Below are 7,084 nucleotides of genomic sequence, written 5' to 3' on the forward strand. Positions count from 1 at the left end.
TCCAGCTCAGATGAGCCACATGCTACAATGCTCAGCTCAGTGAACCGTCATATTATAGTAGCTCCAGCTCGTGAACCGCATACTGCCGTGGCTCCAGCTCGGTAGACCATCATATTATAGTAGCTCCAGCTCCATTGAACCACATACTGATGGCTTCGCTCAGTCAGACAGCATACTGATAGCTCCATCACGGTGAACAGCACTACTACATTGGCTCCGGCTCGGTAGACCGCATACTACAGTAGCTCCAACTCAGTAGACCGCATACTATAAGCTCCAGCTCGGTAGACAGCATACTACAGTAGCTCATCGGTGAGCAGCATACTACAGTAGCTCCAGCTCAGTCCAGACATCTCATCACTATAAACTCCAGCTCGGTAACCACCCATACTGCAAGCTCCAGCTGATAGACCAACAGCATACTATAGTGGCTCCCAGCTCAGTGAACCCACTTATCTCAAACTCCAGCTCAGTAGACCGCATACCTCGGCTCCCAGCAGCTCAGTGAGCAGCATACTACAAAGTAGCTCCAGCTCAGCCAGACAACACCACAGTAGCTCCAGTTCAGTGAACAGCATACTACAATGCTCCAGCTCGGTAGACAACATACTACAGTATAGTAGCTCCAGCTCAGTAGACAGCATACTACAGTGGCTCCAGCTCCCAGTGAACCCAACATACTACAGTAGCTCCAGCTCGGTAGACAGCATACTACAGTAGCTCCAGTTCGGTAGACAGCATACTACAGTAGCTCCAGCTCGGTAGACAGCATACTACAGTAGCTCCAGCTCGGTAGACAGCATACTACAGTATAATAGCTCCAGCTCGGTAGACCGCATACTACAGTAACACCAAAAATTCAATATGATCATTCGGTAGACTTTCCGCCTTACTAGAGATGTGACTCCTTGGTGCTAACATTTGAAAGATGTGAGTTAAATTACTGCCCGTGTGTGTAGAGCATCAACACCGAGAAGTCTGTCTCTTGATTTTTAATTGTTTGGAAACGACAGCATAGACAATATGAGACAACGGCCGAGGGGTTTGACAACCCTACCAAGACAACAGGAATCCCAGTGTTCATTTAGAAATTCATCGGACCCCTCTGTAAAGATGCTTTTTGTTGTGTTGCCAACATAGACTACGACCTTAAAGACTTAAGATGTTAAAGTGAACTACTGTATTATTACAACAGACTCAACAACTGGATGCGTGTCCCTTTAGGAAGATTGAAACATTTTAAGGTATGAAAATAGGGTACCCTGAAGCACTAAGGTCCCCGCAGGGTACGAACACAAGGACATATGTACCAAGGGAAAATAGACACATTCCCGAGTCTCGACACATTGGCATCTGATGTAGCCTAGCCAAGTGAGGCTTATGTTGACGTCCTGGACCGTCAGCCGGCGTGTAAACAACAAACAGCTAGCAGGCGGGAACTGACTCGTGCAAGTGTTTTCAGGAGATATTTAATATAAAGTAAAGTCTTCAAATAGATAAATTATCCATACTAACAATAAACAAGACCCGTTCATATCATAGCCATAAAAAATAAAACAAACCGAAACTCTGACAAGAGATAGGATAAGATAGTTTATATTGATCTGATACTAAACGTATTTTGAAATTTAAAAATACTTAAAAGATAAAACGGTACCATAAGAATTCTTATTTGCCGATGCTTTTTAATTGAAAATAAAAGCTTAAGTCTATGTGAAAGCAATAGGCTAGACGTGAACTCACTGAAAACAACCTAAATATACATCCTCACAAACAACTTGTGCGGATTCAGACTCGCGAAAAATGTTGGCATAACGACTGTCTTGGGTAACAGCATCAGAGCGTTGTAGTTACTTGGCCAGTGTGAGCTCGTGTGTTTACCTCTGATTCCATCATCTAAATAAACGACTGACCCAGTGACACCAGGAAGGCTAGTTCTTCTGTTGGAGCAAAGAGCCAGAGAGATACCGAGCCAATTTCCGAGACTTGTAATGAAATAGACATCCGGTTATAAAAAGCTTCCCAGATACGAAAACACCAGCTGTAAACAGTTTCAGTGAAAATTAATCCCCTCTAAACCGGGATATGGCGTTTAGCATATGAACAGAAAAATGAGATATTACATAGTTTGTTATTATTAAAACGTGTCGGATTTGTACCCCCAAACTGCTTAAAAACGCCCAAGAAATTCGTTTTAATCGCGTTGCTGTACACATCATCACGATTCAGAAACTTGAGGCCCTTATCAACGTAAAACATTCCTTCATTGGGCATGACTCGGACATAAGAAGGCGTGAGTCAGCTGCTCCGGGGTTTTCAAAAGAGTGGCCAACATGCATGTGGGTCACGAAACTAGGCTAATCTTCTTCCAGCCTCAAATGTCCTCCTCCAGGTTCACCATAAGCTCCTCCTCCAGGCCTACCTAAATTCCGGCTCCTCTTTCGATCAAAGGATTTCTCTCTCTCCTACACTTTAGTAGCTCCCACGCGTGTTTAATTCTATAACTGGTCTTCCCCACGCCTCCCTAATACTATCACTGGTCTTCCCCACGCCTCCCTAATACTATCACTGGTCTTCCCCACGCCACACTAACACTCACTGGTCTTCCCCACGCCTCCCTAACACTATAACTGGTCTTCCCCACGCCTCCCTAACACTATCACTGGTCTTCCCCACGCCTCCCTAACACTATAACTGGTCTTCCCCACGCCTCCCTAACACTATAACTGGTCTTCCCCACGCCTCCCTAATACTATCACTGGTCTTCCCCATACTATCACTGGTCTTCCCCACGCCTCCCTAATACTATCACTGGTCTTTCCGCCTATCACTGGTCTTCCCCACGCCGCCCTAACACTATCACTGGTCTTCCCCACGCCACACTAACACTATCACTGGTCATCCCCACGCCTCCCTAACACTATCACTGGCCTTCCCCACGCCTCCCCAACTTCCAAATTATCAGTGAAATTCTACTTTAATTAAACACATTCGCTCAGTACGAGTTATGGGAGAAAATGAAGCTTATTAACCCATGGAAAATACTCTATATCTTAATTCTGTTTCCTATTTGGCGTCAAGTGAACGTATCTCGTCCGTGTGTACTTTGGGTGGCGTTTTCGGATGTTATTTGCCTTGTGTTGGCTTAATTTAAGCGCATTCTTACATCATCGTGCGTGAGAAATAAACACCGAATGAATCTTTGTGATAGTTCATAATTCTTAGCAAAAAAAAGCATTTACTTTTCAGCGTTGATAGGCTGTGACGAAAATTCTGGAGAACAACCGCTTTACTTTCAGACATAACCGCTTCACTGCTGTCACTGATATCAACACGTAGTTACAGTTCCCTGAAATATTCTAACTGTTTCATATTAGCTGCTAGGAAGATCATATAATCGTGACACTTTAAAAAAAATCTAAATAAAAAACCGTTTTGCAAAGACGATAATTATACTGTGAAACGAATTATTTTATATTAGTCAATTGCTTCATGCAGTTGGTTTCTCTCCCTGGCAATTTGATACACAGACAAGTATAGAAGCCTGAGGTTAAAGATTATGTTGCATTCTCGCCTGAAATTGAAGATAGCTGAACACACCTAAAAGTTTTATGCCGTAACTAATGTGAACCAGTCAGTTGTGATAACTTCTCTTCAGACGGCAAAGTTCAATGTATCGGTAGGAATTTTATAGAATCCGGCTTCAGGATAAAACCAAAGGCAGTGTGAAAGATTGTGTATAAATTTATTACCACTTTTCATAACGGAATTCCGTTCATTCTAATTCAGAATTAATTTTAATAGAAACTGACATCCACTTTTCCTGTAATCATGCGTAGCGGTTTTCTGTTGTACCACTGATTAGAAAACCTGTCGACATAAATCATGAACATAAGTTTTCGCACAGAAATCAACCACACAGACAAACACCGTCAATTCATTCGCCTTAGGCTGTCTTCCAGTGGCGGCGCCAAATGGGGCTCAATAACCTTGGTAACATAATAGCCTGAGGGAAAACTATGTAGGATTGCATAATCTGGAGAATATAATTACCCGGAAGAACACACTAACCTGTAGGTTACATATAAATAAAATCAACAAGTTACCGGGTTAAAGGTATAAACAACACATTCCACCGCTGATGTCTCCATATACACGTAGCTAGTATAAATTCTTTATTTGTTAGAAAACTTTAGGGCGCCATGGTCACCATCGTTCAAGATTGATGATTTTTTATTCAATCATTTCTATATCTACTCTCGAGACTGACATCCTGTTTTTCCTGTAGTCTTATGTACAAATTTTCCTGTTTCTACTCCCTTGTAAACAACAATGAATCGTTAATCCTTCAATCTTGACAAATTAATTTAAACATCACATGTTTGTATATACGTAAGGTCTAAAGTCAAACATTCTATTAAGTAATAACCTATATTTTGAGCTGCTGTTCGGTAGGTGGGAGGCGTCGTAGATGGCGAAGGTTTTTTTCCAGCATCAAGACCGATGGCGACACATTTTCGCACTTTTTTTTATAACACGTTCTTGCACAACTGAATTTATAGATTTCTTCCATTTGAGACCCCAAATTTGTAATCATCTAACAGTCAACCGAAAGATTCACTTATTTAGTTTTCTATTCATACTAACTAACCGGTAGCCATTTTTGACAGTAAAACAATTTGGGCCTTTTAAAAGGCAGGAGCAACCAACACCCTAGCGACCACTTTTATTCTCATCACTAAGTTAACAGTTACGCATGCATGGCCACACAGGAGACACAATAGAGGGCCTGGGGGGCGAAGAAAAATAAATAAATAAATAAATAAATAAATAAAATAATAATAATAATAATAATAATAATAATAATAATAATAATAATAATAATAATAATAATAAAGAGTATAAATAAATAAAAAAATCAATATTAAGAAACGATATATACAGTATATGTTGTGTTGACAAAGTAAAAAAACAATTGAGACCCTGCAATTGTGTGTAAATGAGGCAGAAAGTCAGATCAGCAACCTGGGACTTGGTCACAATTTTTGTGATGCCATATGGCAGCAGGGACTGCCATTAGACAACACATTATGCTTCCAATATCTTCCCAGGCATTAGTACCTCCCTGTCTGACAGCCACCTACTACCTGCCATACCTCTCAACTGTTTACAACTACAAAGGGATTCATTCGTCCTAACTTGGAGCACTGCTCTCATCTGGGGCAGCTCTTCTGTCTAGCTGTTAGATAGGGTGGAATCAAAGGCATTTCGTTTTATTAACTCTCCTCCTTTAGTCAATAATCTCTATTCCCTTTCTCTTCGTCGCAATGTTGTTTTCACACTCTCTTTTACAGGTACTTTAACGGGCAATGTTCGGTGGATTTGGCATCCTGTGTATCGCCAGCAAGGCAGTGGCTCGTAACACTCGTCTTGCCCTCGGTGCCCACCGTTTCTTCGCGGAGGTTTATCACATTAAGATAGCCCGTTATAGTAGCTCCTTCTTTCCTCACACAGCCAAACTGTGGAATGCTTTGCCTTCTGTGTTTTCATCCTCTTACAATGTCTCTCTTCAAAAAGCTGGTTTTTCGACATCTTCGTGGTGTAGATTCCTAACATACTCTTTTTTCCCCTAATTTTTTTAACCCCTAGGCCCCATTGTGGGTCGATGACCCTGTGCCCGGGTGGGCTATTCCCCATACAAAAATAGAAAGAATGAAAGATTATGTAACAGAAATACCTTAACAAAACGCTTAAAAAGGGCCTATGAAAATGCATCTAAGTACCTCGACGTACCCTGTGCTTTTCCACGTTCTTGTTACAGCACCTCCACTTCATCTCTAATTACAGTACTGTACTGTAAATAACTTTCGCCCGTCCGTAAAATATAGCGGCCAAACAATCACCCGCTGTGCACGGGATTATTAGTTTAGTAACGGTACAAGCATCACATATTATAAAGCTACCACGGCAATCAATAATTGTCTTTACTATCTTCAATAAACTAAGGTACAGCAGATTCACACAGGTCCGCGTGGAGTCTTTTCCGTAACTCAAGATGTAAGAATACACTTATAGAGTTGATTTAAGTTACAGCATAAAAATAATATCGCTCTAGACTCTAGACTAGAGCAGGGGTTCTTAACCTGGGGTCCATGGATGGGCTTCACGGGGGGCCGTGAAGGTCAGATAAAAATTTAACATTTATATTCACTATATTTTTATATTAAGTTGTTCTATTTTTGTCAATATGTACCAGATGTTATGTATGTATTTTTGGTTACTGAAGAAAACCAGTATATCTGTAGGGTGGCATGGGATGCTACTGTACACGGTCAGGTAACACAGTCGTCATCGTCGTCAGAGTGTTTACTTTATTCATACTTTGTGTATGTCATACACTGTATGAGGCAATGAGTTTTCAATAAAATAAAGTATATTCATTGCATCCAAAGTTGTGTTTATGTGCATTTTTCTAGGGAGGGGGTCCATAGTTTTCACCAGATTCTCAAAGGGGTCCGTGACTCAAAAAAAGTAAAGAAGCACTGCTCCAGAGCGTCAGAAATGTACCATGGCTAACTACATACTTTCGTTGTAGATAAAGTTACCATAATAAATAATATTTCAGCTTTTTCAATTGAATATTACTCAGAATTGTCTTTCATTTATAATAAAAGATATAAAAATGAGGCACCCATCATTTAACTAAATTAACATGCAAGAATTAAAATACTGATAATTGTGTAAGCAACTTTATTTTAATTATATTGAATATAAGGGAAATACACCCGATCTCAATGTCCCCAATAGTCAAATGGGCACACGTACCCTATGCCTTTCTCGACCCCCTACAATCCCCACAAAACTACACTGAATCACGTGCCAAGTCCGCCAGCCCAGCACCCCATACACTCCACGCCCTGCCACTGCCAGAGGTTGGCGCCGAACACGTGTTGGGTCTTGCCTTCCCTCAGTCCTTTACATTATTTGTCTCTCCTTCATTATTATTCCATATTTACAAAAGTTCATATTTTTTCACATAAATATATACAAAATCCTGTCAAAAATCGACATGAAAATTACAAAT

At 40.8% G+C, this 7,084-nt stretch overlaps 1 protein-coding gene across 1 annotated transcript in view; it reads right to left on the reverse strand.

Moving 5' to 3' along the window:
- Window positions 1–7,084, reverse strand: part of LOC121878671 (SEC14-like protein 2) — a 50,688-nt gene that overhangs the window by 42,090 nt on the left and 1,514 nt on the right. The window lies entirely within an intron of this gene.

The sequence above is a fragment of the Homarus americanus genome, unplaced genomic scaffold, assembly GCF_018991925.1.
Source record: "Homarus americanus isolate GMGI-L3 unplaced genomic scaffold, GMGI_Hamer_2.0 scaffold23518, whole genome shotgun sequence".
Classification (NCBI taxonomy): domain Eukaryota; kingdom Metazoa; phylum Arthropoda; class Malacostraca; order Decapoda; family Nephropidae; genus Homarus; species Homarus americanus.